At 37.0% G+C, this 22,072-nt stretch overlaps 1 protein-coding gene across 3 annotated transcripts in view; it reads right to left on the bottom strand.

Annotated features, from left to right (window-relative positions):
- The window catches only part of CNTN4 (contactin 4), a 950,914-nt gene that overhangs the window by 720,289 nt on the left and 208,553 nt on the right, over positions 1 to 22,072 (bottom strand). The window contains exon 1 of one of the 3 annotated variants that reach the window (XM_036869674.1): positions 306 to 315. The exons of the other annotated variants lie outside the window; for them this stretch is intronic. The gene's annotated coding sequence lies outside the window, so the exon portion shown is untranslated. Of the gene's footprint in view, positions 1 to 305; positions 316 to 22,072 lie in introns of those variants that run through there. 3 annotated transcript variants of the gene reach the window in all.

Here is a 22,072-nt window from a genome sequence, read left to right as displayed (position 1 = left end):
ATGGAAAAATAACTATATTATCTGAAGAAATAGTGAGAAGAGTGGTATGTTGGTACATTTTCACAAATTGTGTTCATGTCAGACTCAATAGCAGATTTACTGAATTCTCCTATTTGTCTCTTCATTCAGTCTTATTTACGTGTTATCACATGCCAGGCAGCCTCTGAAAAACTCCACTGTACATGTGTGAAAGACTGAGAGTGACAGGCAAATACCATCTTAGTATTATAATAAAAATAGCTTGGATCTGACCAGCCACCTGAAAATCTTGGTTATCGCCCTGACCAGGGTTCCCTGGATCAGACTTTAAGAACTACTGTAAGAGGATGCCTTGGAAGCAGAGAGAAGCAACACCTCACTTAAACAGAGAGATAAAAAGAAAGAATAAGAGAGATAAAAAGAAAGAATAAGAAAATACGTATGAGCAAAATTTGGGGGGGGTGGTTTTCATAAAGCAATTTCAGCTTAATTTTCTCTTCTACAGAGTAAATAAAAGATCTCTGCTTTGCAGGGGAATCACTCTTTGTGACTATTTTCAGGGTTGGGGGTTCAGTGAGGGTGGGCTGAGAGGAGTGGGTAGGGATTGGGTAACGCAGGCTGGTTCATCCCCCTGGAAAAGCGCCTGGGTCCAGAGAACACGTAAGACGCAAGCAGATCCAAACACTTTTTTCCCTGAGTTTAATCTATGGATTTTTGAGGGCAGGCTCAAGGTTCTCAGGAGCCACCTATCTCTGTCCTGGCAACAGCCTGAGAGAAGCAGAGGTGAGACACACAGAGAGACACCTACTGAGAGCACAGTGTGAACCCCTGGATTCAACTATGCCTAAACTGAATCCAGGGAATGTCAATTATACAATTAAAACTGAAAGCAAAAGACAGTATCCGGAAGAAAGCACATTCCTGGCCGAAATAGAGAAAGCCTCAACTTAAGTTAGTGTCTTATGCTTCTGGACTAGAAAATGGGAAAGTTCTGATAAAGTTCATGCCACAGAGAATATGTACATCTGGTGTAGTACATAATGTGTGTGTGTGTGTGTGTGTGTGTGTGTGTGTGTATCTGTCTTAAGAGAAAAATACTACAGATACATTGTCTATTTTCTCCATCATTCCTCTCCTCTGCCCCCACCTTCTGCTCCAAAAACTTAAGCTTTCTGAGCCAGGCCAAAACTGAGGCCCTGGAACTCCACATCATACTCTACACAGTGCTTCTCAACTCAGCACAATATTGTCCCTTCCCTACCAGAGGACAATGGACAGTGTCTAGAGACATTTTTGATTGTCATGACTTGTGGAGGGGGTGTTACTGGCATCTAGTGGATAGAGCCCAGGGATGCAGCTAAATATCCTATATTGAACACGACAGGTCCCCAGAACAAAAACTTATCCAGTCCAAAATGTCAACAGTGCTAAAGCTGAGAAGTTCATCTCAAGGAAATAACCTTGGTTTGAGAATTTCTGTTTTTCTAGGCTAGCACTCTCTGAATTGCCAGTGTACTACCTAGATTTCTAAAAACACCCAGACAATATTATTCAGCCCAGTATTAAACTTTACTATTTCCCGAAGCTGTTTGTATTCATACTGTATTGTTCACAAACTATTTTAATTCGAGTCAATGCACAAATGAGAGTATACACAGATACATGAGTGTATATGTGCTTGCTTATTCAAATCACGGTTTCAATGCCATAGTTACTTTGACCACAATGTGCCAGGACAAAAAATAAAATAAAGCATCAAAGAAACTTAATTTAATGGATGGACTATGTGTTTAGCTTCAAAACATGTTCATTTGGTTTGAGGCACACCCTGACAACAAAAAGAATGGGTGATCATCACTACCGAGGAGCTCTGAGAAATGGAAGAAAAAGGGACATCTAAAAGTCTATACACATAGACTTAATATAAGTTGAAGCAGAATGACACTTCATGGGAAAACTCTGAGCTTTTGTTTACCAGCTTCCATGAACCTCCAGGAGACCACGGCATGCAAATATGTTCTCCCAGATCCCACAGTTTCCATCCATTTCAAAATCCTCTCCTGGCTGTCTTTCTCTCTCCTTGTCATTTACAGTCTGTGCCCCAGAGACAGGCTAACGGGGCTTGATTTTGTTGCCTCAGCCAGCATTCCTATAGGACTCTTCATCCTGTAATCATCATTGTTCCAGCAGTGCATGTCTATGAAATTAACATGGAAGAGATTGATTCTTCAGGTATGTGCTTGCTGCTATTGACAGTCAATCCAGATCACTCCCTCCGAGGCAAGACAGCTCAGGCACGAAAAATACCTTTGCTTATCAAGCTGAGGCTCTGTGCCGGTGAGATGGCAATTTTGGGCCCATATGACAGCAGTCAGAATGAGCTAGGGCGCTCAGGAGACTGAATTTTGGTAACCCTGCAGTATTCCATTAATCTGAAATCCACCAATCTGAGACCTCAAATTTTTCTCCATTTTAAAGCTCTGATCCATTTACAACATTACATAAACACAGCTAGTACCTCAATTAAAAAAAGACATTGCTGGCAGCATGTTTCAGGCATTTAGATTTTCAGTATCTTAGGATCTAAATTTTGTTTTTCATTTTAAAATATATATTTATTGTGGTAAAATAAATTTAAAGTAAAATTTGCCATTTTAACTATTTTTCAATGTATGATTAAGTGGCATTAAGTTACATTCACAATGTTGTGCAAACATCACCACTATCCATCTCTAGGACTTCTTCATCATCCCTAAAAGAAATGTTATACTCATTAAACAATCACTCCTCAGTCCCTGGTAACCTCTATTCTACTTTCTGTTGCTATGAATTTGTCAATTTTAGGACCTCAGATAAGTGGAATTTTCTATCAAAATTTATCCTTTTGTGGGACTTCCCTGGTTGCACAGTGGTTAAGAATCCGCTTGTCAACGCAGGGGACACGGGTTCAAGCCCTGGTCTGGGAAGATCCCACATGACTCGGAGCATCTAAGCCCGTGCGCCACAACTACTGAGCCTGAGCTCTAGAGACCGTGAGCCACAACTACTGAGCCCGCGTGCCTAGGGTCCGTGCTCCGCAACAAGAGAAGCCACCACAATGAGAAGCCCGCACACCACAACGAAGAGTAGCCCCTGCTCGCTGCAACTAGAGAAAGCACGCACGCAGCAAGGAAGACCCAAGGCAGCCATAAATAAATACATACATACATACATAAATAAAAATATCCTTTTGTGTGTGACAGATTTCACTAGCACGTTTTCAAGGTCCATCCATGTTACAGCATATATCAGAAGTCCATTCCTTTTTAAGGTTTGATAATATTTCATTATATGGATATATTACATTTTGTTTACCCATTCATCTGTTGAACATGTGGGTTGGTTTTACCTTTTGGCCATTCTGAATAATGCTGCTAATATCATAGGTGTAAAAGTATCTGAGTCCCTGCTTACTATTTAAATTTTGATTCATTTTTGCTCATTAAAAAGAAAAAACTACCTGACAGCTGTAAAGTGTTACAAAGTAAGATAATCTAGTTTTCTTTTTTTTTTTTTAATGTGATCTTATGTGACTTCTTGTGGCACAGGCAGAGATAATTTTTACAAATACGAACACTGCCACTTGGAGAACTTCAGTTATTTTCCAAAGCATATACAACAAATAAGTACAGTTGTTGGTAATATTCTTTCATCTTTCTATAGCCACCCAAAATACCGGGTCCTTATCAGCAGATCACGAACATGGACTTTGAAGAAACAAATAATAGTCCATTTCAAAGCAGCTCACTACATCTTTGGTTAAGTTAAAGTGAAGGTCAAATCACTTCACTATATATCATAAGACACTTCTCTCTCTTTTACCACAAACAGCCAAGTGACAGAGCAGAGCTAGATATAATGATTCTGAAGTTTATGTGACCACAAATGTCCTTCTTAACCATGTCAATATATTAATTCCATAGTTCCATGAATGGAAAACTGAGATACTAGGTTGTATAAAACCACGACTTCAGAGGCAATCTAGCTGTGACGAGGCTAAGAACAAAAGGAACATAAGTTTAAAGTTGATATAAATAAAAATACTAACAAAATAACGGTACTGAAAACACAGATTGCTAAATGTTACAATAACTGCACACCCAAGAATGAAATTTTGGAAACCTTATTTTAAGAGAGCAGCTCTTCTAATTTAAACAACTGCAGAACTCTACATTTTTAAGATGTTTACTAAGTCTTGGTCACTCACGTAATATTACTTTATTGAACTCTCATGGCCGTTCTTTGGGGACAAACTGTTATTTCCATTTAAAGCTAAGAAAACTAAGAGTTTCAAATAACTCTCATGGGGGCACATGGCTAACGGTGGAGGTGAACTTTGAACCACAATCTATGTGACTCCTGAGATAAAGCTTTTTATGACTGTGCTATCTGCAATTGGTCCAAACCACATTTCACAACGGGGACAATGCTTCAAGCAAATATGCGTTTATGAGGGAGATAAGAATTAACGTGCCTTGTGAATTAAAATGGGTCCCCTCAGAGCTATGAGACAGAGCCTGCTCAGCCTGTGTTTGACAGTTCCCGCATTATCTGGTATTTCTCCATTCTGAGAATTCAGCAACCCAGCATGGCTCCACGTGGATTCATCTACCGTTTCTTTTAGACCTCTCCCCTGAGCTTCTAACGCTGGCTGTTTTACTGAAATATAAATATTTTAGGAGTGAAAGGTATCTAGAATGTTCTAAAGAGAGTTTCACTGTTGCTATTGTAATTATTCTTAATTATCACTATTGTTCCCTTTGGAGCAAGTTACCTCAGGGAGCACTTATGCAGTCTGCCTACAGAAAATCACTGAGAGTAAGCTATGAAGGAATTATCAACCAAATGTAGACTCCTGTGTTTCTTTTTCCTATGCACCGGCAGTAATAATTTTAGAAGTCAGCAGTACACATGGTTTGGAGTTCACATTGATATTTGCTTCAGGATTATTTATGGCATCCCAAAAGTGACACAATCAACTTAGAATGGTAGTCTTTATTAACATGGTAAATTAAAATGGAATACTGACTGATGTCTTGAGTAAAATTAATGTGCCATTAACCTTAACTATACCAATAAAGTTATCTCATGAAGGTCAACTACAAGAACATTTATCCACCTGGGATACACAGCAAATGTACATTAACTCGATGTTAATGTGGAATGTAGATGTTAAAAGGGAAAGGCAACTGAAACTAAATATTAAAACCTTGGTTGAAATAAAAATCATAAATGTTGACACATAAGCTGTATTAGTTCAGGATTCCCTATCCCATATCATCACTGATGTTGTTTCCTATAATTTGTGTTGATGAGTTTTAAGTAGCTGGGACCAAAGTTTCTTTCTCTAAACCACATTAATACATCTTAGTTACGCTGACAAATAGCAGAACATTTTTAAAGCTTGAAGGGTCACGAGAGATAATTAAGTTCCACCTTCTCATTCTATACATGAGGAAACGAAGATCTAGAGATCCTGAAGCACAGAGAGAGGAACAGAGCCCCAGTCTAACTCTCACTCTGGAATTATATCCCCTACAACCTGCTTGATTTTCGTTCCAGCTTTCTCTTTGCTAAGGCACTTTATCTCCTTTTGTTCTCTAACTCTGAGAGATTGTAGAAGACCAACGCTTTTTTTTTTTTTTTGCTGCGTTGGGTTTTCATTGCTGCGCGCAGGCGTTCTCTAGTTGGGGCGAGCAGGGGCTACTCTTCGTTGCGGTGCACTGGCTTCTCATTGCAGTGGCTTCTCTTGTTGCAGAGCACGGGCTCTAGGGGCGCGGGCTCAGTAGTTGTGGCGCACAGGCTTAGTTGCTCCGTGGCATGTGGGATCTTCCTGGAACAGGGATCGAATCCATGTCCTCTGCATAGGCAGGCGGATTCTTAACCACTGCACCACCAGGGAAGTGCCAAGACCAACTTTTAAAGTAAGTAAAATAGAGGTAATAATGCCTAATAAATAGATCTATTATGATGGACAAACCAAATGTTCTTGAAATCTTACTTGAAAACTGTAAAAAGTTATATTTTATATTCATAATAGGAATAACTATATAACTATATTATTTTATTGCAAATATAAATATATATATTTATTATAAATATAAAAGTAACTTTTAAGCCATTGAAAAAGTTGAACTCTCCTTTGAAAAGTCTCTTCTTTTTTAAGTAGCCCAAAAGAATATAGGCTTTGAGACCACGAAAATGTGGTTTCTAGGCAAGTCTCACTCAACTTACTGGCTACCATTCTTGAATATCTCTGGATGTTCTAGATGTCTAAAATCATTAACAGTAATATTTCTCTTACATGGTAGTTGTGAATATTAAATAATATATATAAAATACGGGACAATACTTGGACCCTAGTATACATTTGATAATTATGGATAAATATTAATTTTCATTTCTCTTCCTTTTGAATCTTCCTTCTTTCCTTTGAATATGTATAATTAAATTGCAAAATTTTAAATAGTACTAATATGCAGGCACAAATCTGCACTTACAAAATTATTTTATTACAATAGAGAGCTACTTAGTAAGCTCCTCTATAACGTAAACAGACAACTTAAAGATACAAAACAGCAAGTAAATCTGCTCACTGAAATGGTACCACACACCCCTAAGCATTCTCAATTAAAACGAGTATGTGCAGCTCTCACATTAGGAGGAGAGGAATATACCAAAATCTGGATTAAGCTTAGGAATTCTTCAGTGGAGAAGAACAGAGTCAGCCTATTCAAGGGAGAGCAATGCTGATGTGTTAAAAGACACTTTGCTACATCCCAGGTATTCTGACAATTTCTGATGGAGGCAGGGTCAAGCTCTTCTGGTACAAGTTACCTTTCTGATAAGAATAATTCTAAGAATGTGTATTTCCAGCACATTAGGTCCTCCAGTATATACAATATAGTAAAGGATGTATATTCACATGATGATATATCAGCATATTCAAGCTGCCACTTTTAAGGTATCAGATCACACTAAGATTAACACTCAAATTAATTTTGACTTAAATCGAGAGAAATACATAACAACCAGGAAAATGAAGTTAAAAGACGAAGTGTTCTGAATTGAGTCCTAGAGGACATACCGAAGACATTTGTACTGTTGATGCGAAAGTAAGATAACACTTTGAAACAATATTACTCTTCTCAGAAAAAAGGGATGCTAGCTTCCTGGGCCACAGACTCTGAGGGCTAGCACATCAGTCTTTTTAAAGAAATTACTAGCATGCCGTGTTTGGTTTACTGTCTCCCACCTTGCATTTTACCAACTGTATCAAAGCACAGAGTGTAACAGCTCCAATTTCCTTCATAGCAGCCGCACTGTTTGAGAAAAATTGACAGATTAACTAGAAGAAAGCTTCCGACGTCACTAGAAACTATGACTGCCCATTAGAACAGAATGGTAGACCAGAGAACACACGGAAAGGAATGCCTCGGTGACCCACGGCACCAGCACCAGTTAGGATCTGAGTGTGGGTAGGAGAGGGTCCATCCAGGAATGATAACCTGGACAGTGGTGCCCAGCACTCACTCTGGGTGAGGATAAAGATCTGGATTGGAAAAGTAGCTACTGATTTTTCCAAGTATTTCAGCTATTATTCTGATGAATCTTCTGGTTGCTAGCTTATACTAAAATATAAACAACATACATATCTGCTCCTTACATAAATTAATGAGGTTAAGCTAAAAGAAACACCAACTGCTTCACAAACAAGTACCACTGTTAATTGAGTTCAGAAACGTACATTTGTCTTTTTTATGATACTCTGTCAGGTCTAGATTCAGTGGGAAGCACTATACCTCACATTTATACAGAAACTATACAGTGTGTTTGAGAAATATCTTCCATGTGGTCTATAGAAATAGGGAAGACTGCTATTATGACACCTGTTTTAGAAATGAGTGACTTAGAGGTCTGAGAGTTTAAACGTGGTGACTAACAGCAGAGGAAATAAGGAAAGTGGTTGTGTGCCTGGTTGTGGGATGAAAGGAAGGTGTGGGGAGGAGGAAAGAAGTCCTGAAAGAGAAATCAAAGGAAGATACACATTGGCTCAACCTCAATGTAATTTGCAAGTATTTTTCCCTTTTTTGAGGTACTTACTTTAAAAGTTTGTATCAATACACCTTTAAAAGATAGCTATGGATAAATTAAACCTTTCAAAGGGCAACTGCAATGTTCACGTTACTGGGAAGATGTGGTATGATATGCGATGATTTACGTTTTATTTATGGACGAAATGGATAAAAACGACCTCACAATAGACCACAGCTGATACCTCTGTTATGGAGCATTCCCTTAGGGAAAGGGCTGTCAGAATATTTACCGTAAACTGGAGTTTTAATGTGTCTGTTACAATTATTTAAATCATCAGCAATCTACACTTAAAGACTTTTTTCTCCAATCATTTAGTATAATTTGACCTTCTAGACTTTAAGTAAGACAGATAAGTAGGGGGTATGCCTCAAATACATCTTGAAAGGGAATGTCCTTTTCAAACTGAAATTTTACTGTCAAACAGATGAATTAATACATACAGATCATGTATAATGAAAGACTTTAAACATCAGAGTGTTTAATATCTACTTATTGACAATTTACCAAATATTCTACTGATATTTTTATCTATCAATGTATCTATCTATCAATGTATCATGTTACTGGTTTCACCAGTAACATGAAATTATGATGCAAAAAAGGGAAATATGTCATATTAAAAAGATAAGCCACATCTTCCAAATTAATTACTAATAGAGCCTATAGTTTGCAGGTGGAAACTCAGAGTCACACAGACTAAGTGATTTACCAACAATCATCCCTGGTAATTCCATAACGTGAATCGAAGCCTCCTGATTCTTGATCCATGAATTCTTCTGTTATATAAGGAAAATCCTAATTGGCTAAAAATAGGCCAGTTCAGTGTATCTCAACATATTTTCTAGTTCTATATTTGAGGAAAATTCTCACTGTATCCTCACATGGGGTTAGGGTTCTCCATAGGGTCTCTTTATAAGCTCACTGCTATTTCGTGAGAAATCCACCCTCATATCCTCATCAACACCCAAAAGCCCCATATCCTAATACCATCACCTTGGGGGTTATGTTTCAACATATAAATGTTGAGGACACAAACATTCAGACAAGAGCATTGCGCATGCCTCTAGTCTGACAGAGGTTTCAGAATCACCACCATCAACACCAAAAGCACTGACTTTTATTCAGTGTGTCAGACTCTGCACCAGGTGCTTCTAGATTATGCCACTTCATAAAGGACATTTGTTAGTTTGCCCTCTATTTCTGTGCTCTAAAACAATTATGTAACATAAAGTACACATTTATCATTAATTTGAAGTGGTTTATCCATTAAGATGGCATCCCAGTGTCATCCCATTGGGGATAACTATGACAAGTTTTACATTTTTTCTGGATTAGTATTTTTTTACTTGGGTTAATTTAGATAATTTGTATTGCTCAAAAAAATCATTCATCTAACATTTTTAATATCTTCTGTATTGATATAACCCCCTTATAATTACTAATCCAGTGTATATGTTTTCCTTATTTTTTGTGCATGAGACATTTGAGCAATTTATGTATGTCTTGATTTTTAAGTCACAGCTCTCAGATTTATCTAATTTATTTTCTGGTTTTGCATTATTTAATGATGTTTTCATTATTTCCTTTACTCTTATAGCTTTATTATCTATTTTAACTTTCAAGTTGAACATCAACTTAATTAATAATATGTCATATGATGACATTTTATTTAAAGCTATGTATTTGCCTACAAGTACAATTTTGGTCCTACTTCACGGGCTTTGACATGTAGTGCTTTTATTTTTGTTACGTGCTTAATAGTACGTGACTCTAGTTTCTAAATTTAGTTCTTATTTTATCTATGTCCACAATATATGAAAACAATCTCAGTCATAAATACATACACAGAAACAGGCACACAAAAACAACCAACCAAAAACTCAGATGCTTGCACCTAAAATACCTGGTTTAGGTCAACTCACCTGAAAATACAGGTTTCTGTAACATTTGAGAAAAAATTAGTCTGTTTTCCAAAAACTACGTTCTTTGTACTTATGATGTGATTTGTATTACAAAACACAAATATTCCAGAAAGCACAAATTTTGTTACTAGAAAGGACTGAACCATTTGGGTCACATCACCTTTTACATGAAGAATCATGAGTATTATATTACACAGATTTCAGTATCTACCAGGATGGATTTCCTCCTGGCTTACTGGGATGCAGAATTTCCTGTAGATCTTTGTAACAAATTAGCTGATAACTAAGAGGTTCAAATCAGCCAGAACAGCTAGGTTATAGCCCAATATGATTAAAATCAAGGCCTTAAAGCAATTCATTTCTGATTCATCCTCTATGTCTAATGTTTGTTGGCAATGTTTGTTTACCACAATTATTCAGGGGCATGAAAGAGGGTATCAACAAACATTTCTAAAATCTCCACAACAGTGAGAAGGGAAATAAATTAGGCACTGGTTTTTAAAGCTGTTTTAATCCAAGTGTGATTCATGTCACTTCTATTCATATTCCATTGGCCACAGCAGTTGGTCTGGTCTCATTTTTGGGAGAAGTACAACCCTACCATGTACCCAGAAAGACAGTAAGAATAAGAATATTGCATAAAATTCATTCTTTACTTTTCCTTTTAGCTTAAAAAACAGTTTTTTCTCATGGCATTAAACCCTCACATTTGTCATACATCCAATCGATGACTATTTCATAAGTGCTTACACTATATCAGATACACATCCCTGATTAAGAATCCTCTGAATTTCATACCTCTGGAAAATATCTAAGGATTGCCTGAAATATTCTGTTATGTTTAGATGAAGGGCAAAGAGTTTTAACAAAGAAATATAATTGCTTGGAAAACATATTTCTATTCAACTACTTTTCATATGAGCAATTTCCCAAATAACTGTCTATTCATATGGTTTTCCAAAGTATTATAAATGTGTACCAGCCCTTCTCTGACCTAACAAACTTGCTGTATAGACGCAAGACGAGATGCACACTCCTCACTCCCCTGAGCATGTCAGAGCCCTGAAGAAAACCTACTGAAATGCTATTCCTGCTGAGTGACCAGGAAGAGCATCAGTTATTTGTTCTCACAGGTGCACAGCTGCACTCTCTGACAAGACTATGTCAAGTAACACTCCATTCACTACTTTTACTGCAGATTGATAAGAAGTAGAATGGCAAAGAGTCATTAAAAGCATCAATAGAAAGAAAACCCAACAGTGCCTGTGTCAGTGAAAGGCCTCTCTGATTCTTGTCAAATATGTTTCTGTTTGATATATTTCTTCAGTGGTTCCAAGAAAATAATGAAGTAAATTAAAATCAGTATAAAATTACAAATCAAAATCTAAGGTTGACAGAAAGACAGAAGCAAGAGCATTTCAAATCAAGGGAAAAAATACATCACCGACTCATCCACAGTGCTTTCCTTTCTGAAGAGACTATGACTCATTCCTGCTGCTATTGCTAGGCGGGACAGCTTGAATCAGGAATGGAGAAACAGCCTTCAATTAGAAATTCATCGAAATTTGTCAGATTCATTAAGACATTAATGTCACTTCAAGGGGGAATGGTAGGTATGTTTTTGATTCAGTCTGCCTCTCTGTTTCTGATATTTTCATTCTAGGCTACATTCCTTAGCTGTTATTTTTCATTAAGAAGGAAAAAAGTATGAAAAACAGGAGGATAAAGTCAAGGGAGGCTTTCTGTTTATAAATCAAACATGAAAATTTCAAAACACATTCACTGCATTGAAAGACAGGTTGAATACCTATCATTTGAGAGTTAACCAGATTTGTGCACTTGAGCACTCACAGTAAGAACATTTTATAGCATTTCGATGGCAATCCTTTTATTTCTATAGGATAATAGAAAACAAGTGGGAGCAGAGACAGAGCAAGTCCTAGATGGTGGAGTGTTAAAAGGCTTTCATATCCAAAGATAATCATGGTAACTTTAGTTAAAGTACCAAGGGACACCTAAAGACACACAGATGCTTAATATACCACTGGGGTATGAAAGAAACATTTTTAAAGGGAGCAAGTAGTGGTCGAACATTTGCTACAGCTGATGGTATCAAACTAAAAATAAGGACGTTATATGATGAAGCAGTATGTGCTAGGGTGAAAAAGTGGGAATGCAAATCCTTATGCTATAAACGTCTCTCTAGTAGCTTTGTAAGTCATAGAAGAAATTACTTTTAGGAATAGTGAATGACAGACATGCTGCATTGTTCACCCCTGTACATTCTGTACTGATGGCAAAAACTTCTTATGTAGAAGTTTCTTCAGGTAGTTCCATAGCTCCACAGTGTCATTCATGATCATAGCTCCACAATGTCATTCATGGAAATGCACCTCTTTAAGAGTGGGAAACTTGAAAAGCACCTAGAAATTTAGCTGAAGACAGGCAAAAGCCAAGTCATTTGACTGTTATGTCCAACACTTGTCCCTTTTATCAGGAAGTCTCAATCCAGAATATATTTCCCACTCATGCAGTTGGTTCCCAAAACTCTAACATTCAGAAGCTCTTCGGGTGTTTAATTGGTTTCTGATAAATTTTTCACATATTCCATCTGGCAACTGAAATATGTTAGCATAAAAAGTTATGACATGAAAGTACCCACATACTATCAAGTGTTTAATAAAAGTTAGTTTTTACTACTATTGTTTCATACTATTTTATAGGTAAGCAGGATTTATTTAAGTGTGTAAAGACAACATATAGAAGCAAGAATGTCAGACTTCAGCTGGTCCAGGAGACCTTCCAAATATGGAAAACATAGGTGGCAAATGGTTTCTCTTTGACTCTATTTGCCCAGTAAATATAGTTTGTTCGATCCACAACAATGCTTTTAAAATCTGAACTAGTTTCCAAAATTTTAAAATTGAGTAAAACCAAAAAAATTCACAATTCTAACTTCTTTTGGCATACTGGAAAAAGTGACATCACTAGGACTCCATTCTGTAATGGCACTACCTACCTAAACCAAGTCGGGTATTCTGTTGAGATCCTGCCAGGTGAAGGCCTGGACTGCAGGGAAGATAATGGAAATGGAGAAATAAGTACAGTCACAAACAAAACTGACATGAGACACATAGAAAACAAATAATAGAGAGAGCACCAGAATCACAACTAACTGCTGAATAATCATCAACAGGAAGATGATGGAACTCACCAAAAAAGATTCCCCATATCCAAAGACAAAGGAGAAACCAAAATGAGATGGCAGGAGGGGCACAATCACAATAAAATCAAATCCCATAAGCACTGTGTGGGTGATGCACAAACTGAAGAACACTTATACCACAGAAGTCCACCCACTGGAGTGATGGTTCTGAGCCCCACATCAGGCTTCCCAACCTGGAGTCCAGAAACGGGAAGAGGAATTCCCAGAGAATCAGACTTTGAAGGCTAGCAGGATTTGACTGCAGGACTTTGACAGGACTGGGGGAAACAGAGACTCCACTCTTGGAGGGCACACACAAAGTAGTGCACACACCAGGACACAGGGGGAAGGAGCAGTCACCCCATAGGAAACTGAACCAGACATACCTGCTAGTGTTGGAGGGTTTCCTGCAGAGGTAGGAGCGGCTGTGGCTCACGGAGGGGACAAGGACACTGGTAGCAGAAGTTCTGGGAAGTACTCTTTGGCGTGAGACCTCCCAGAGTCCACCATTAGCCCTACCGAAAAGCCTGCTGTCTCCAGTGCCGGGTCACCTCAGGCCAAACAACCAACAGGGAAGGAACTCGGCCCCACCCATCAGCAGACAACTGGATTAAAGTTTTACTGAGCTCTGCCCACCAGAGCAACACCCAGCTCTACCCACCACCAGCCCCTCCCATCAGGAAGCTTGCTCGATCCTCTTAGATGGCCACATCCACCAGAGGGCTGACAGCAGAAGCAAGAAGAACTACAATCCTTTAGCCTGTGGAATGAAAACCGCATTAACAGAAACATAGACAAAATGAAAAGGCAGAGGACTATGTACCAGATGAAGAAACAAGATAAAACCACAGAAAGACAACTAAAGGAAGTGGAGACAGGCAATCTGCCAGAAAAAGAATTCAGAATAATGATAGTGAAGATGATCCAGGACCCCGGAAAAAGAATGGAGGCAAAGATCGAGAAGATGCAAGAAATGTTTAAGAAAGACCAAGAAGAATTAAAGAAAAAACACTTAGAAAAATTAAAGAACAAACAGACAGAGATGAACAATACAATAACTGAAGTGAAAAATACACTAGAAGGAATCAATAGTAGAATAACTGAGGCAGAAGAATGGATAAGTGACCTGGAAGACAGAATGGGGGAATTCACTGCTGCAAAACAGAATAAAGACAAAAGAATGAAAAGAAATGAAGACAGCCTAAGAGACCTCTAGGACAACATTAAATGCACCAACTTTCACATTATAGGGGTCCCAGAAGGAGAAGAGAGAGAGAAAGGACCTGAGAAAATACCTGAAGAGATTATAGTCGAAAATTTCCCTAACTTGGGAAAGATAATAGCCACCCAAGTCCAGGAAGCACAGAGAGTCCCAGGCAGGATAAACCCAACGAGAAACATGCCAAGACACACAGTAATCAAACTGACAAAAATTAAAGACAAAGAAAAATTATGGAAAGCAACAAGGGAAAAATGACAAATAACATACAAGACAACTCCCATAAGGTTAACAGCTGATTTCTCAGCAGAAACTCTACAAGCCAGAAGGGAGTGGCATGATAGATTTAAAGTAATGAAAGGGAAGAACCTACAACCAAGATTACTCTACCCAGCAAGGATCTCATTCAGATTCAACAGAGAAATCAAAAACTTTACAGACAAGCAAAAGCTGAGAGAATTCAGCACCACCAAACCATCTCTACAACAAATGCTAAAGGAACTTCTCTAAGTGGGAAACACAAGAGAAGAAAAGGACCTACAGAAACAAACACAAAACAATTACAAAAATGATAATAGGAACATACATACTGATAATTACCTTAAATGGGAATGGATTAAACGATCCAACCAAAAGACACAGGATCACTAAATGGATAAAAAAACAAGACCCATATATATGCTGTCTACAAGAGACCCACTTCAGACCTAAGGACACATACAGACTGAAAGTGAGGGGATGGAAAAAGATATTCCAAGCAAATGGAAATCAAAAGAAAGCTGGAGTAGCAATACTCATATCAGATAAAAAAGACTTTAAAATAAAGAATGTTACAAGAGACTAGGAAGAACACTACATAGTGATCTAGGGATCAATCCAAGAAGAAGATAAAACAATTATAAATGTTTATGCACCCAACACAGGAGCACATCAAAACATAAGGCAAATGCTAACAACTATAAAAGAGGAAATCAACAGTAACACAATAATAGTGGAGGACTTTAACACCTCACTTACAGTAATGGACAGATCATCCAGACAGAAAATTAATAAGGACACACAAGCTTTAAATGACACAACAGATCAGACAGATTTAATTGATATTTATAGGACATTCCATACCAAAACAACAGATTACACTTTCTTCTCAAGTGCGCACAGAACATTCTCCAGGATAGATCACACCTTGGGTCACACATCAAGCCTCAGTAAATTTAAGAAAATTGAAATCATATCAAGAATCATTTCCAACAAAAACACTATGAGATTAGAAATCAATTACAGGGAAAAAAAAACGTAAAAAACACAAACACATAGAGGCTAAACAATATGTTGCTACATAACCAAGAGATCACTAAAGAAATCAAAGAGGAAATCAAAAAATACCTAGAGACAAATGACAATGAAAACACAACGATCCAAAACCTATGGGATGCAGCAAAAGCAGTTCTAAGAGGGAAGTTTATAGCTATACAAGCCTACCTCAAGAAACAAGAAAAACCTCAAATAATCTAAACTTATACCTAAAGGAACTATAGAAAGAAGAACAAACAAACCCAAAGTTAGCAGGAGGAAAGGACTCATAAAGATCAGAGCAGAAATAAATGAAATAGAAAAAAGAAAACAGTAGCAAAGATCAATAAAACTAAAAGCTGGGTCTTTGAGAAGATAAACAAAATTGATAAACCATTAGCCAGACTCGTCAAGAAAAAGATGGAGAGGACTCAAATCAATAAAATTAGAAATGAAAAAGGAGAGGTTACAACAGACACCGCAGAAATACAAAGCATCCTAAGAGACTACTACAAGCAACTCTATGCCAATAAAATGGACAACCTGGAAGAAATGGACAAATTCTTAGAAAGGTATAACCCTCCAAGACTGAACCAGGAAGAAATAGAAAATATGAACAGACCAGTCACAAGTAATGAAATTGAAACTGTGATTAAAAATCTTCCAACAAACAAAAGTCCAGGACCAGATGGCTTCACAGGTGAATTCTATCAAACATTTAGAGAAGAGCTAACACCCATCCTTCTCAAACTCTTCCAAAAAATTGCAGAGGAAGGAAAACTCCCAAATTCTTTCTATGAGGCCACCATCACCCTGACACCAAAACCAGACAAAGATTCTACGAAAAAGGAAACTACAGACCAATATCACTGATGAATATAGGTGCAAAAATCCTCAACAAAATACTAGCAAACAGAATCCAACAACACATTAAAAGGATCATACGCCATGATCAAGTGGGATTTATCCCAGGGATGCAAGGGTTCTTCAAAATACGCAAATCATTCAATATGATACACTGTATTTACAAATTGAAGAAGAAAAACCATATGATCATCTCAATAGCTGCAGAAAAAGCTGTTGACAAAATTCAACACCCATTTACGATAAAAACTCTCCAGAAAGTGGGCATAGAGGGAACCTACCTCAACATAATAAAGGCCATAGTGCTTCCCTGGTGGTGCAGTGGTTGAGAATCTGCCTGCCAATGCAGGGGACATGGGTTCGAGCCCTGGTCTGGGAAGATCCCACATGCCGTGGAGCAACTAGGCCCGTGAGCCACAATTACTGAGCCTGCGCGTCTGTAGCCTGCGCTCCGCAACAAGAGAGGCCGCGATAATGAGAGGCCCGTTCATCGCGATGAAGAGTGGCCCCCACTTGCCGCAACTAAAGAAAGCCCTCGCACAGAAACGAAGACCCAACACAGCCATAAATAAATAAATAAATAAACCCAAAGTTTAAAAAAAATAAATAAATAAAGGCCATATACGACAAACCCACAGCAAACATCATTCTCAATGCTGAAAAACTGAATGCATTTCCTCGAAATTCAGGAATAAGACAAGGATGTCCACTCTCACCACAATTATTCAACATAGCTTTGGAAGTCCTAGCCACAGCAATCAGAGAAGAAAAAGAAATAAAAGGAATCCAAACTGGAAAAGAAGATGTAAAACTGTCACTGTTTGCAGATGACATGTTACTATATATAGATAATCCTAAAGATGCCACCAGAAAACTACTAGAGCTAATCAATGAATTTGGTAAAGTTGCAGGATACAAAATCAATGCACAGAAATCTCTTGCATTCCTATACACTACCAATAAAAGATCAGAAACAGAAATTAAGGAAACAATCCCATTCACCATAGCAAAAAAAAAAAAAAAAAAAAAAGTAAATAAAATACCTAGGAATAAACCTACATAAGGAGGTAAAAGACCTGTACTCAGAAAACTGTAAGACACTGATGAAAGAAATCAAAGATGACACAAACTGATGGAGAGATATACCATGTTCTTGGATTGGAAGAAACAGTATTGTGAAAATGACTCTACTATCCAAAGGAATCTACAGATTCAGTGCAATCCCTATCAAATTACCAACGGCAGTTTTTACAGACTAGAACAAAAAATATTTAAATTTGTATGGAGACACAAAAGACCCCAAATAGCCAAAGCAATCTTGAGGGAAAAAAACGGAGCTGGGGGAATCAGACTCCATGAATTCAGACTATACAACAAAGCTGCAGTAATCAAGAGAATATGGTACTGGCAGAAAAACAGAAATATAGATCAATGGAACAGGATAAAAAGCCCAGAGACAAAGCGACACGCCTATGGTCAAGTAATCTATGACAAAGGAAGCAAGGATACACAATGGAGAAAAGACAGTCTCTTCAACAAGTGGTGCTGGGAAAACTGGATAGCTACCTGTAAAAGAATGAAATTAGATCACTCCCTACACCATACACAAAAATAAACTTAAAATGGATTAAAGACGTAAATGTAAGCCCAGACACTATAAAACTCTTAGAGGAAAACATAGGAAGAACACTCTTTGACATAAATCACAGCAAGATCTTTTTTTACCCACCTCCCAGAGTATGGGGAAAAAAACACAAACAAACAAATGGGACCTAATGAAACTTAAAAGCTTTTGTACAGCAAACGAAACTATAAACAAGACGAAAAGACAACCCTCAGAATGGGAGAAAATATTTGCAAACGAATCAAGGGACAAAGGATTAAACTTTAAAATATATAAACAGCTCATGCAGCTCAATACTAAAAAAGTAAACAACCCCATCAAAAAATGGACGGGAGACCTAAACAGACATTTCTCCAAAGACGACATACAGATGGCCATGAGGCGCATGAAAAGCTGCTCAACATCACTAATTATTAGAGAAATGCAAATCAAAACTACAATGAGGTATCACCTCACACCAGTTAGAATGGGCACCATCAGAAAATCTACAAACAACAAATGCTGGAGAGGGTGTGGAGAAAGGGGAACCCTCTTGTGCTCTTGGTGGGAATGTAAATTGATACAGCCACAATGGAGAACAGTATGGAGGTTCCTTAAAAAACTAAAAATAGAATTACCATATGACCCAGCAATCCCACTACTGGGCACATACCCACAGCAAACCATAATTCAAAAAGACACATGCACCCCAATGTTCATTGCAGCACTGTTTACAATAGTCAGCTCATGGAAGCAACCTAAATGCCCACTGACAGACGAATGGATAAAGAAGATGTACATATATACAATGGAATATTACCCAGCCATAAAAAGGAACGAAATTGGGTCATTTGTAGAGACTCGGATGGACCTAGAGACTGTCATACAGAGTGAAGTAAGTCAGAAAGAGAAAAACAAATATCGTATATTAACGCATATATGTGGAATCTAGAAAAATGGTACAGATGAACCGGTTTGCAAGGCAGAAATAGAGACACAGATGTAGAGAACAAACATATGGACACCAAGTGGGGAAAGTGGCGGGGTGGGGGTGGTGGGATGAATTGGGAGATTGGGATTGACATATATACACTAATATGTATAAAATAGATAACTAATAAGAACCTGCTCTACAAAAAAAATAAAATAAAATTCAAAAAAACACTAATAAAAAGGCAGATATAAATCCTATCTTATGAATAATACCATTAAATGTAAAGAGATTAAAAGGTAGAGATTTGCAGAATGCATTTAAAAAAATTAAAAAACATGATCCAACTGTATGCTATCTACAAGGGAAACAATGTGGATTCAAATGCACAATTGGTTGAAAGTTAAAGGATGGAAGATGCTATACCCTGCATATGGTATCCAAAAGTGATCTAGACTGGCGTTACTAACATCAGGCTTTAATACTTCAAGCCAAAATTGTTACTAGCAATAAAGAGGAATATCTTCTAATGAAACATGGCCAAACTACCAGGAAAATATAATAATTAATAAACATATATGCACTTAAAACAGAGACCCAAAGTACATAAAGGGAAACTGAGAGAACTGAAAGGATAAATAGACAATTCAACAATAGTTGGAAACCTCAATAGCCCTCTTTCAGGAGTGGAAACAAAATTAGAAGGCCAACAAGAGAATGGTTGATTTTAACAACACTATAATCAAACTAAACCAACAGAATCTATAGAACACTCCATCCCAAACCAACAGAATACATATTTGTCTCAAGTGCAAATGGAAACATTTTCTTAGACTATAAGAGGTCTCTAAGCTATTTAGGACACTACAGACTATATATAGACTACAAAAGGTCATGAAACAGGTTTCAAAAATTTAAGAGAACTGAAATCATAAAAAAATATGTCCTCTGACCACAAAAGAATGAAACTGGAAATTAAGAACAAAAGCAAATTTGGGAAATTTGCATGTATGTGGAAATTAAATAACTCTCCCAAAATAACCAGGAGCTCAAAGAAGAAAGTACAAGAGAAATTACTTTGCGATGAATGAAAATGAGGACACAATATGGCAATACCTATAGAATGTGGATGAAGTAGTGTTGGAGAGCAATTTAGAGCTGTAAATGCCTATGTTAAAAAAAGAAGCAACATTCAAATCAATAACTTAACCTTCCACCATAAGACAGTGGAAGCACAAGAGCAAAATAAACCTAAAAGTTACCAGAAGGGAAGAGATAATGAGGATTGGACAGAAAATAAATTAGAGAAGAGTAAAACAACAGAGAAAATCAATGAAACCAAAAGTTGTTTTTGATAATAAAATTGACAAAACTTCAGCTAGATTGATTAAGAAAAAACTGGAGAAGATTCAAAATCTAGACCAGTAAAAAAAAATTGGAGAAGATTCAAAATCCTAAAATTAAAAATAAAAGAGGGGAGACTACATCCAAACTCCCATGTATTTTTTCAAGTGATTTTAAGGGAATGCTATGAATTCCTGTATGACAAGAAATTAGATAACCTAATGAAATGGATAAATTCCCAGAAAGACATAAAACTACTGAAACTGCATCAAGAAAAAATAGAAATTCTGAATATAACCACTAAAGAAATTGAATTAGTAATAAAGAAATTCCCACAGAGAAGTCCATGAACAGAAGGCTACACTGGTGAATTCTACCAAATGTTTAATGGAATGCTCTAAAAATATATATATAAAAGAGGTGGGAGTACTTCCCAACTCATTCTGTCAGGCCAGTATTACCTTAATACCAAAACTAGTTAAGGACACCTCAAGAAAAGAAAATTACAGATTAATACCCATTATGAAGATCAACAACAACAACAAAAACTTCAACAAAATACTAACACACTAAATATAGCAAGGTATAAAAAGAACCTATGACCTAGTGGGTTTATCCAAGGAATACAAGGTTTGTTAAATATATGAAAATTAATCAGTTTAATATACCATATTAATATATTAAAGGACAAAAGCCACATGATTATTTTATAGATGCACGAAACACATTTGACAAAACGCAACACCCTTTCGTGATAAAAACACTAAACCAGGAACAAGGAAAAGAAAGGATTTTACTCAACTGTTAAAGGGTATCTACAAAAAACCCACAGGAAACAACATACTTATTAGTGAAGGGATGAAAGCCTTCCTTATATGGTCATAAACAAGACAAGAATGTCTGCTCTTGCTACTTCTATTCAACACTGTATTGGAGGTTCTAGACAGGGTAATTAGGCGAGAAAATGAAATAAAATGCATCCAAAGTGGAAAGGAAACAGATTTGAAGATGACATGATCTATACAGAAAATACTATGGAACCCACTAAAAATATCTATAAGATCTAATAAAATATCCAAGATAAATAAAAAGCACGTCCACTTAAAAACTTGTACACAAATGTTCATAGCAACATTATTGATAATAGTAAAAAATGGAAGCAATTCCAATGTCATCAGATGATATTTCAATATAAAAGAGGAAATCCACAAAAATATTTTTATGAAGGTATCAGTGTAATTTATGAATTAGCCTGCATAAAGCAGGACTATGCAAGAGGAATCTAATATCCGGCAGCTAGGACATCAGTACAGGAGAGCAGAGAAGCTGAATCTGGCAACTGGTAAAGTGCTTTACTTAGATATTAAACATTAAGTCGATATAAAATATTAAGCAAAAAAGTACACAGAAAAGTCACTACCAACCAAAAATAAAATTTTTAAAGCAAAATAATTCCCAAAGATTTCCCTGAAGCAAATATATTGTAAAAGAACTTTCAATTAATTCCCAGAGAGGAGCAATTGATTTCAGCTGTCAAATATGCCTCCTTTCTTTAAACAGAGTCCATTCCCTAATC

Source organism: Balaenoptera musculus, chromosome 11, assembly GCF_009873245.2.
Source record: "Balaenoptera musculus isolate JJ_BM4_2016_0621 chromosome 11, mBalMus1.pri.v3, whole genome shotgun sequence".
Classification (NCBI taxonomy): Eukaryota; Metazoa; Chordata; class Mammalia; order Artiodactyla; family Balaenopteridae; genus Balaenoptera; species Balaenoptera musculus.
This window is presented reverse-complemented; position numbering and strand designations above follow the sequence as displayed.